Source organism: Pseudophryne corroboree, unplaced genomic scaffold, assembly GCF_028390025.1.
Source record: "Pseudophryne corroboree isolate aPseCor3 unplaced genomic scaffold, aPseCor3.hap2 scaffold_804, whole genome shotgun sequence".
NCBI lineage: Eukaryota > Metazoa > Chordata > Amphibia > Anura > Myobatrachidae > Pseudophryne > Pseudophryne corroboree.
This window is the reverse complement of record NW_026970383.1, coordinates 272,851-283,429: the sequence shown is the minus strand read 5'-3', so window position 1 is coordinate 283,429 and position 10,579 is coordinate 272,851. Positions and strand designations below refer to the sequence as shown.

General features: G+C 49.9%; 8 non-coding genes and 2 pseudogenes across 8 annotated transcripts; 1 reads left to right on the top strand and 9 right to left on the bottom strand.

Moving 5' to 3' along the window:
• Window positions 1–750: 750 nt before the first annotated feature.
• Window positions 751–913, bottom strand: LOC135041750 (U1 spliceosomal RNA). Its single transcript, XR_010235130.1, has one exon. It is a non-coding gene; the product is annotated as a U1 spliceosomal RNA (small nuclear RNA).
• Window positions 914–1,381: 468 nt separating this feature from the next.
• Window positions 1,382–1,544, top strand: LOC135041748 (U1 spliceosomal RNA). The gene has a single exon (XR_010235128.1). It is a non-coding gene; the product is annotated as a U1 spliceosomal RNA (small nuclear RNA).
• Window positions 1,545–2,383: 839 nt separating this feature from the next.
• On the bottom strand, window positions 2,384–2,535 carry LOC135041779 (U1 spliceosomal RNA; annotated as a pseudogene).
• Window positions 2,536–2,687: 152 nt separating this feature from the next.
• On the bottom strand, window positions 2,688–2,851 carry LOC135041727 (U1 spliceosomal RNA). The gene has a single exon (XR_010235108.1). It is a non-coding gene; the product is annotated as a U1 spliceosomal RNA (small nuclear RNA).
• Window positions 2,852–3,395: 544 nt separating this feature from the next.
• On the bottom strand, window positions 3,396–3,558 carry LOC135041756 (U1 spliceosomal RNA). The gene has a single exon (XR_010235136.1). It is a non-coding gene; the product is annotated as a U1 spliceosomal RNA (small nuclear RNA).
• A 152-nt stretch (window positions 3,559–3,710) lies between these two features.
• Window positions 3,711–3,874, bottom strand: LOC135041907 (U1 spliceosomal RNA). Its single transcript, XR_010235256.1, has one exon. It is a non-coding gene; the product is annotated as a U1 spliceosomal RNA (small nuclear RNA).
• Window positions 3,875–4,548: 674 nt separating this feature from the next.
• Window positions 4,549–4,711, bottom strand: LOC135041747 (U1 spliceosomal RNA). The gene has a single exon (XR_010235127.1). It is a non-coding gene; the product is annotated as a U1 spliceosomal RNA (small nuclear RNA).
• A 152-nt stretch (window positions 4,712–4,863) lies between these two features.
• LOC135041728 (U1 spliceosomal RNA) lies at window positions 4,864–5,027 on the bottom strand. Its single transcript, XR_010235109.1, has one exon. It is a non-coding gene; the product is annotated as a U1 spliceosomal RNA (small nuclear RNA).
• A 698-nt stretch (window positions 5,028–5,725) lies between these two features.
• Window positions 5,726–5,861, bottom strand: LOC135041834 (U1 spliceosomal RNA; annotated as a pseudogene).
• A 152-nt stretch (window positions 5,862–6,013) lies between these two features.
• Window positions 6,014–6,177, bottom strand: LOC135041840 (U1 spliceosomal RNA). Its single transcript, XR_010235194.1, has one exon. It is a non-coding gene; the product is annotated as a U1 spliceosomal RNA (small nuclear RNA).
• Between the last annotated feature and the right edge of the window lie 4,402 nt (window positions 6,178–10,579).

The window sequence follows — 10,579 nt, the reverse complement described above, 5'->3', positions numbered from 1 at the left end:
CCCTTGTGCACTATCCTGACTTCTCCTCCCGTCTGCTTACTTTGTGCCTTCCAATGCACAATGCAAACTACAGGTAGTGCTTCAGGGCCCACACCCTTTTACTTGCCTTACAGAGCAGCTCTGGAGCTGTTACAGTGCCCAGCTGCTGCAAGAAATCAGCTTGAATGCTTCAGGGGCTGGGGCATAGCCAACATCAGCCCCACACCGAAGGAGGGTGGAGGTGTTTAATGCAAACTAGGGGTCAGTCAAGCGCCGCAAAAGGCCACCATGCCCTGCACGCCCCTTTTCTGTTTTCATATGCAGACGAGGGTTGAAGCCAACTTTGACCCACTGCTTGGATGACATCACCATATGCAAATCCATCTGCGGCAGGCCTTCCCCCAGGAATGCTTGCACTAGTTGTTGCATTTGGTTTGTTGTTTGGGGGTGCTTCAGTATTAGGCAGCCTTCTGCTGCACCCTGCTTTGGTGTGGGGCTCATGTTGGCCATGCCCCATCCCCTGAAGCTTTCAAGCAGATTTCTTGCAGCAGCTGGGCACTGTAACAGCTCAAGAGCTGCTCTGTAAGGCAAGTAAAAGGGTGTGGGCCCTGCAGCACTACCTGTAGTTTGCATTGTGCATTGGAAGGCACAAAGTAAGCAGACGGGAGGAGAAGTCAGGATAGTGCACAAGGGTATAGAAGGGAGCGGCTGAAGAAAAGAGAAGTGGAAACAGACAGCAAACTAGGCTGGAGAGAGATCTGAGACAAAGAGATCTGAATTATACGAGAGCCGACCAGGGGAAACACAAATTATGCAGTCAAGTTTCCCACATTTGGGGAAATCGCAGGGGCAGCACACCCAGAGTGCAATGGGTGAGCCTTGCCCTGGGAGAAGCACCTTCATGATCATAGTATCTCACCTGGCAGGTAAGTAGGAGTTGGGCTAGAGCTGGGGAGGGTCGCTGCTCGGGCACCCCCCTGTTAAGTGAAGGAAATCCAACTGAGGCAGCACAAGGGAACTCTCAAAAGAAGAACAAGGCTAGAGGAAGATCTGAAACAAAGAAATCTGACTTTTACCAGAGCTGACCAGAAGAAAACACAAACACAGTCCCCCACTACCACAAATAAAGCAGTTGAGGTGAGGTTCATTCATTGCATTTTGGGTATGCTGACCCCTGTGATTTCCCTAAATGTGGGAAACTCGACTGCTTTATTTGTGGTAGTGGGGGACTGTGTTTGTGTTTTCTTCTGGTCAGCTCTGGTAAAAGTCAGATTTCTTTGTTTCAGATCTTCCTCTAGCCTTGTTTTTCTTTTGAGAGTTCCCTTGTGCTGCCTCAGTTGGATCTCCTTCACTTAACAGGGGGGTGCCCGAGCAGCGACCCTCCCCAGCTCTAGCCCAACTACTACTTACCTGCCAGGTGAGATACTATGATCATGAAGGTGCTTCTCCCAGGGCAAGGCTCACCCATTGCACTCTGGGTGTGCTGCCCCTGCGATTTCCCCAAATGTGGGAAACTTGACTGCATAATTTGTGTTTCCCCTGGTCGGCTCTCGTATAATTCAGATCTCTTTGTCTCAGATCTCTCTCCAGCCTAGTTTGCTGTCTGTTTCCACTTCTCTTTTCTTCAGCCGCTCCCTTCTATACCCTTGTGCACTATCCTGACTTCTCCTCCCGTCTGCTTACTTTGTGCCTTCCAATGCACAATGCAAACTACAGGTAGTGCTGCAGGGCCCACACCCTTTTACTTGCCTTACAGAGCAGCTCTGGAGCTGTTACAGTGCCCAGCTGCTGCAAGAAATCTGCTTGAATGCTTCAGGGGATGGGACATGGCCAACATGAGCCCCACACCAAAGGAGGGTGGAGCAGAAGGCTGACTAATACTGAAGCACACCCAAACAACAAACCAAATGCAACAACTAGTGCAAGCATTCCTGGGGGAAGGCCTGCCGCAGATGGATTTGCATATGGTGATGTCATCCAAGCAGTGGGTCAAAGTTGGCTTCAACCCTCGTCTGCATATGAAAACAGAAAAGGGGCGTGCAGGGCATGGTGGCCTTTTGCGGCGCTTGACCGACCCCTAGTTTGCATTAAACACCTCCACCCTCCTTCGGTGTGGGGCTCATGTTGGCTATGCCCCAGCCCCTGAAGCATTCAAGCAGATTTCTTGCAGCAGCTGGGCACTGTAACAGCTCCAGAGCTGCTCTGTAAGGCAAGTAAAAGGGTGTGGGCCCTGCAGCACAACCTGTAGTTTGCATTGTGCATTGGAAGGCACAAAGTAAGCAGACGGGAGGAGAAGTCAGGATAGTGCAGAAGGGTATAGAAGGGAGCGGCTGAAGAAAAGAGAAGTGGAAACAGACAGCAAACTAGGCTGGAGAGAGACCTGAGACAAAGAGATCTGAATTATACGAGAGCCGACCATGGGAAACACAAATTATGCAGTCAAGTTTCCCACATTTGGGGAAATCGCAGGAGCAGCACACCCAGAGTACAATGGGTGAGCCTTGCCCTGGGAGAAGCACCTTCATGATCATAGTATCTCACCTGGCAGGTAAGTAGGAGTTGGGCTAGAGCTGGGGAGGGTCGCTGCTCGGGTACCCCCCTGTAAAGTGAAGGAGATCCAACTGAGGCAGCACAAGGGAACTCTCGAAACAAGAACAAGGCTAAAGGAAAATCTGAGACAAAGAAATCTGACTTTTACCAGAGCTGACCAGAGGAAAGCACAAACACAGTCTCCCACTACCACAAATAATGCAGTCAAGTTTCCCACATTTGGGGAAATCACAGGGGTCAGCATACCCAAAATGCAATGAATGAACCTCACCCTGGGAGAAAAATCTTCATGACCATGGTATCTCCTATGCAAAATAAGTATGATTTGGAATAGGGCTGGGGAGGGCCGCTGCTCATGCACATCTCTGTCAAGTAAAGGAGATTCAACTGAGGCAGCAAAAGGGAACTCTCATCTGGGGACAACAACTGCAGGGAGAACATATATTTTCAGATGAACATGGGAGGGCAGAAGGCTGCCTAATACTGAAGCACCCCCAAACAACAAACCAAATGCAACAACTAGTGCAAGCATTCCTGGGGGAAGGCCTGCCGCAGATGGATTTGCATATGGTGATGTCATCCAAGCAGTGGGTCAAAGTTGGCTTCAACCCTCGTCTGCATATGAAAAGAGAAAAGGGGCGTGCAGGGCATGGTGGCCTTTTGCGGCGCTTGGCTGACCCCTAGTTTGCATTAAACACGTCCACCCTCCTTTGGTGTGTAGTTCGCATTGTGCGTTGGAAGGCACAAAGTAAGCAGACAGGAGGAGAAGTTAGGATAGTGCGCAAGGGCATAGAAGGGAGCGGCTCAAGAAAAGAGAAGTGGAAACAGACAGCAAACTAGGCTGGAGAGAGACCTGAGACAAAGAGATCTGAATTATACGAGAGCCGACCAGGGGAAACACAAATTATGCAGTCAAGTTTCCCACATTTGGGGAAATCGCAGGAGCAGCACACCCAGAGTGCAATGGGTGAGCCTTGCCCTGGGAGAAGCACCTTCATGATCATAGTATCTCACCTGGCAGGTAAGTAGGAGTTGGGCTAGAGCTGGGGAGGGTCGCTGCTCGGGTACCCCCCTGTAAAGTGAAGGAGATCCAACTGAGGCAGCACAAGGGAACTCTCGAAAGAAGAACAAGGCAAGAGGAAAATCTGAGACAAAGAAATCTGACTTTTACCAGAGCTGACCAGAGGAAAGCACAAACACAGTCCCCCACTACCACAAATAATGCAGTTGAGTTTCCCACATTTGGGGAAATCACAGGGGTCAGCATACCCAAAATGCAATGAATGAACCTCACCCTGGGAGAACAATCTTCATGACCATGGTATCTCCTATGCAAAATAAGTATGATTTGGAATAGGGCTGGGGAGGGCCGCTGCTCATGCACATCTCTGTCAAGTAAAGGAGATTCAACTGAGGCAGCACAAGGGAACTCTCATCTGGGGACAACAACTGCAGGGAGAACACATATTTTCAGATGAACATGGGAGGGCAGAAGGCTGCCTAATACTGAAGCACCCCCAAACAACAAACCAAATGCAACAACTAGTGCAAGCATTCCTGGGGGAAGTTCTGCAGAAGACGGATTTGCATACGGTGATGTCATCCAAGCAGTGGGTCAAAGTTGGCTTCAACCCTCATCTGCATATGAAAAGAGAAAAGGGGCGTGCAGGGCATGGCGGCCTTTTACGGTGCTTGGATGACCCCTAGTTCGCATTAAACACCTCCACCCTCCTTTGGTGTGGGGCTCATGTTGGCCATGCCCCATCCCCTGAAGCATTCAAGCAGATTTCTTGCAGCAGCTGGGCACTGTAACAGCTCCAGAGCTGCTCTGTAAGGCAAGTAAAAGGGTGTGGGCCCTGCAGCACTACCTGTAGTTTGCATTGTGCATTGGAAGGCACAAAGTAAGCAGACGGGAGGAGAAGTCAGGATAGTGCACAAGGGTATAGAAGGGAGCGGCTGAAGAAAAGAGAAGTGGAAACAGACAGCAAACTAGGCTGGAGAGAGACCTGAGACAAAGAGATCTGAATTATACGAGAGCCGACCAGGGGAAACACAAATTATGCAGTCAAGTTTCCCACATTTGGGGAAATCGCAGGGGCAGCACACCCAGAGTGCAATGGGTGAGCCTTGCCCTGGGAGAAGCACCTTCATGATCATAGTATCTCACCTGGCAGGTAAGTAGGAGTTGGGCTAGAGCTGGGGAGGGTCGCTGCTCGGGTTCCCCCCTGTGAAGTGAAGGAGATCCAACTGAGGCAGCACCAGGGAACTCTCGAAAGAAGAACAAGGCTAGAGGAAGATCTGAGACAAAGAAATCTGACTTTTACCAGAGCTGACCAGAGGAAAGCACAAACACAGTCTCCCGCTACCACAAATAATGCAGTCAAGTTTCCCACATTTGGGGAAATCACAGGGGTCAGCATACCCAAAATGCAATGAATGAACCTCACCCTGGGAGAAAAATCTTCATGACCATGGTATCTCCTATGCAAAATAAGTATGATTTGGAATAGGGCTGGGGAGGGCCGCTGCTCAGGCACATCTCTGTCAAGTAAAGGAGATTCAACTGAGGCAGCACAAGGGAACTCTCATCTTGGGACAACAACTGCAGGGAGAACATATATTTTCAGATGAACATGTGAGGGCAGAAGGCTGCCTAATACTGAAGCACCCCCAAACAACAAACCAAATGCAACAACTAGTGCAAGCATTCCTGGGGGAAGGCCTGCAGCAGATGGATTTGCATATGGTGATGTCATCCAAGCAGTGGGTCAAAGTTGGCTTCAACCCTCGTCTGCATATGAAAAGAGAAAAGGGGCGTGCAGGGCATGGCGGCCTTTTGCAGCGCTTGGATGACCCCTAGTTTGCATTACACACCTCCTCCCTCCTTCGGTGTGGGGCTCATGTTGGCTATGCCCCAGCCCCTGAAGCATTCAAGCTGATTTCTTGCAGCAGCTGGGCACTGTAACTGCTCCAGAGCTACTCTGTAAGGCAAGTAAAAGGGTGTGGGCCCTGCAGCACTACCTGTAGTTCGCATTGTGCGTTGGAAGGCACGAAGTAAGCAGACGGCAGAAGTCAGGATAGTGCGCAAGGGCATAGAAGGGAGCGGCTCAAGAAAAGAGAAGTGGAAACAGACAGCAAACTAGGCTGGAGAGAGACCTGAGACAAAGAGATCTGAATTATACGAGAGCCGACGAGGGGAAACACAAATAATGGAGTCAAGTTTCCCACATTTGGGGAAATCGCAGGAGCAGCACACCCAGAGTGCAATGGTTGAGCCTTGCCCTGGGAGAAGCACCTTCATGATCATAGTATCTCACCTGGCAGGTAAGTAGGAGTTGGGCTAGAGCTGGGGAGGGTCGCTGCTCGGGTTCCCCCCTGTGAAGTGAAGGAGATCCAACTGATGCAGCACCAGGGAACTCTCGAAAGAAGAACAAGGCTAGAGGAAGATCTGAGACAAAGAAATCTGACTTTTACCAGAGCTGACCAGAGGAAAGCACAAACACAGTCCCCCACTACCACAAATAATGCAGTCGAGTTTCCCACATTTGGGAAAATCACAGGGGTCAGCATACCCAGAATGCAATGAATGAACCTCACCCTGGGAGAACAATCTTCATGACCATGGTATCTCCTATGCAAAATAAGTATGATTTGGGATAGGGCTGATGAGGGCCGCTGCTCAGGCACATCTCTGTCAAGTAAAGGAGATTCAACTGAGGCAGCACAAGGGAACTCTCATCTGGGGACAACAACTGCAGGGAGACGACATCTTTTCAGATGAACATGGGAGGGCGGAAGGCTGCCTAATACTGAAGCACCATCAAATATCAAACCATGGCCCTCATTCCGAGTTGATCGCTCGCAATGCGATTTTAGCAGAGTTACACACGCTAAGCCGCCGCCTACTGGGAGTGAATCTTAGCTTATTGCGATTACAAACTACTTAGCAGTTTCAGAGTAGCTTCAGACTTACTCGGCATCTGCGATCAGTTCAGTGCTTGTCGTTCCTGGTTTGACGTCACAAACACTCCCAGAGTTCGCCCAGACACTCCCCCGTTTCTCCGGCCACTCCTGCGTTTTTTCCGGAAACTGTAGCGTTTTTTCCCACACGCCCATAAAACGGCCTGTTTCCGCCCAGTAACACCCATTTCCTGTCAATCACATTACGATCGCCGGAGCGAAGAAAAAGCCGTGAGTAAAAATACTTTCTTCATTGTAAAATTACTTGGCGCAGTCGCAGTGCGAATATTGCGCATGCGTACTAAGCAGAATTTCACTGCGATGCGATGAAATTTACAGAGCGAACGACTCGGAATGAGGGCCCATATGCAACAACTAGTACAAGCACTCCTGGGGGAAGGTCTGCAGCAGACGGATTTGCATACGGTGATGTTATCCAAGCAGTGGGCCAAAGTTGACTGGAACCCTCATCTGCATATGAAAAGAGAAAAGGGGCATGCAGGGCATGGCGGCCTTTTGCAGTGCTTGGATGACCCCTAGTTCGCATTAAACACCCCCACCCTCCTTTGGTGTGGGGCTCATGTTGGCCATGCCCCATCCCCTGATGCATTCAAGCTGATTTCTTGCAGCAGCTGGGCACTGTAACAGCTCCAGAGCTGTTCTGTAAGGCAAGTAAAAGGGTGTGGGCCCTGCAGCACCACCTGTTGTTCGCATTGTGCGTTGGAAGGCACAAATTAAGCAGACGGGAGGAGAAGTCAGGATAGTGCGCAAGGGCATTCTTTTCTCTTAGTCCGGGGGCAAGGCTTCAAAATGGGGTCTGCAACGGAGGAGACACAGGGGGCGTGGTCACTAGAGATGAGCGCCGGAAATTTTTTGGGTTTTGTGTTTTGGTTTTGGGTTCGGTTCCGCGGCCGTGTTTTGGGTTCGACCGCGTTTTGGCAAAACCTCACCGAATTTTTTTTGTCGGATTCGGGTGTGTTTTGGATTCGGGTGTTTTTTTCCAAAAAACCTAAAAAACAGCTTAAATCATAGAATTTGGCGGTCATTTTGATCCCAAAGTATTATTAACCTCAAAAACCATAATTTCCACTCATTTTCAGTCTATTCTGAATACCTCACACCTCACAATATTATTTTTAGTCCTAAAATTTGCACCGAGGTCGCTGTGTGAGTAAGATAAGCGACCCTAGTGGCCGACACAAACACCGGGCCCATCTAGGAGTGGCACTGCAGTGTCACGCAGGATGGCCCTTCCAAAAAACCCTCCCCAAACAGCACATGACGCAAAGAAAAAAAGAGGCGCAATGAGGTAGCTGTGTGAGTAAGATTAGCGACCCTAGTGGCCGACACAAACACCGGGCCCATCTAGGAGTGGCACTGCAGTGTCACGCAGGATGTCCCTTCCAAAAAACCCTCCCCAAACAGCACATGACGCAAAGAAAAAAAGAGGCGCAATGAGGTAGCTGTGTGAGTAAGATAAGCGACCCTAGTGGCCGACACAAACACCGGGCACATCTAGGAGTGGCACTGCAGTGTCACGCAGGATGTCCCTTCCAAAAAACCCTCCCCAAACAGCACATGACGCAAAGAAAAAGAAAAGAAAAAAGAGGTGCAAGATGGAATTGTCCTTGGGCCCTCCCACCCACCCTTATGTTGTATAAACAGGACATGCACACTTTAACCAACCCATCATTTCAGTGACAGGGTCTGCCACACGACTGTGACTGATATGACGGGTTGGTTTGGACCCCCACCAAAAAAGAAGCAATTAATCTCTCCTTGCACAAACTGGCTCTACAGAGGCAAGATGTCCACCTCATCATCATCCTCCGATATATCACCGTGTACATCCCCCTCCTCACAGATTATCAATTTGTCCCCACTGGAATCCACCATCTCAGCTCCCTGTGTACTTTGTGGAGGCAATTGCTGCTGGTCAATGTCTCCACGGAGGAATTGATTATAATTCATTTTAATGAACATCATCTTCTCCACATTTTCTGGATGTAACCTCGTACGCCGATTGCTGACAAGGTGAGCGGCGGCACTAAACACTCTTTCGGAGTACACACTTGTGGGAGGGCAACTTAGGTAGAATAAAGCCAGTTTGTGCAAGGGCCTCCAAATTGCCTCTTTTTCCTGCCAGTATAAGTACGGACTGTGTGACGTGCCTACTTGGATGCGGTCACTCATATAATCCTCCACCATTCTTTCAATGGGGAGAGAATCATATGCAGTGACAGTAGACGACATGTCCGTAATCGTTGTCAGGTCCTTCAGTCCGGACCAGATGTCAGCATCAGCAGTCGCTCCAGACTGCCCTGCATCACCGCCAGCGGGTGGGCTCGGAATTCTGAGCCTTTTCCTCGCACCCCCAGTTGCGGGAGAATGTGAAGGAGGAGATGTTGTTGACAGGTCGCGTTCCGCTTGACTTGACAATTTACTCACCAGCAGGTGTTTGAACCCCAGCAGACTTGTGTCTGCCGGAAAGAGAGATCCAAGGTAGGCTTTAAATCTAGGATCGAGCACGGTGGCCAAAATGTAGTGCTCTGATTTCAACAGATTGACCACCCGTGAATCCTTGCTAAGCGAATTAAGGGCTCCATCCACAAGTCCCACATGCCTAGCGGAATCGCTCCGTGTTAGCTCCTCCTTCAATGTCTCCAGCTTCTTCTGCAAAAGCCTGATGAGGGGAATGACCTGACTCAGGCTGGCAGTGTATGAACTGACTTCACGTGTGGCAAGTTCAAAGGGCATCAGAACCTTGCACAACGTTGAAATCATTCTCCACTGCGCTTGAGACAGGTGCATCCCACCTCCTATATCGTGCTCAATTGTATAGGCTTGAATGGCCTTTTGCTGCTCCTCCAACCTCTGAAGCATATACAGGGTTGAATTCCACCTCGTTACCACTTCTTGCTTCAGATGATGGCAGGGCAGGTTCAGTAGTTTTTGGTGGTGCTCCAGTTTTCTGTACGTGGTGCCTGTACGCCGAAAGTGTCCCGCAATTCTTCTGGCCACCGACAGCATCTCTTGCACGCCCCTGTCGTTTTTTAAAAAATTCTGCACCACCAAATTCAAGGTATGTGCAAAACATGGGACGTGCTGGAATTGGCCCAGATTTAATGCACACACAATATTGCTGGCGTTGTCCGATGCCACAAATCCACAGGAGAGTCCAATTGGGGTAAGCCATTCCGCGATGATCTTCCTCAGTTGCCGTAAGAGGTTTTCAGCTGTGTGCGTATTCTGGAAACCGGTGATACAAAGCGTAGCCTGCCTAGGAAAGAGTTGGCGTTTGCGAGATGCTGCTACTGGTGCCGCTGCTGCTGTTCTTGCGGCGGGAGTCCATACATCTACCCAGTGGGCTGTCACAGTCATATAGTCCTGACCCTGCCCTGCTCCACTTGTCCACATGTCCGTGGTTAAGTGGACATTGGGTACAACTGCATTTTTTAGGACACTGGTGAGTCTTTTTCTGACGTCCGTGTACATTCTCGGTATCGCCTGCATAGAGAAGTGGAACCTAGATGGTATTTGGTAACGGGGGCACACTACCTCAAGAAATTGTCTAGTTCCCTGTGAACTAACGGCGGATACCGGACGCACGTCTAAAACCAACATAGTTGTCAAGGCCTCAGTTATCCGCTTTGCAACAGGATGACTGCTGTGATATTTCATCTTCCTCGCAAAGGACTGTTGGACAGTCAATTGCTTGGTGGAAGTAGTAAAAGTGTGCTTACGACTTCCCTTCTGGGATGACCATCGACTCCCAGCAGCAACAACAGCAGCGCCAGCAGCAGTAGGCGTTACACGCAAGGATGCATCGGAGGAATCCCAGGCAGGAGAGGACTCGTCAGAATTGCCAGTGACATTGCCTGCAGGACTATTGGCATTCCTGGGGAAGGAGGAAATTGACACTGAGGGAGTTGGTGGGTGGTTTGCGTGAGCTTGGTTACAAGAGGAAGGGATTTACTGGTCAGTGGACTGCTTCCGCTGTCACCCAAAGTTTTTGAACTTGTCACTGACTTATTATGAATGCGCTGCAGGTGACGTATAAGGGAGGATGTTCCGAGGTGGTTAACGTCCT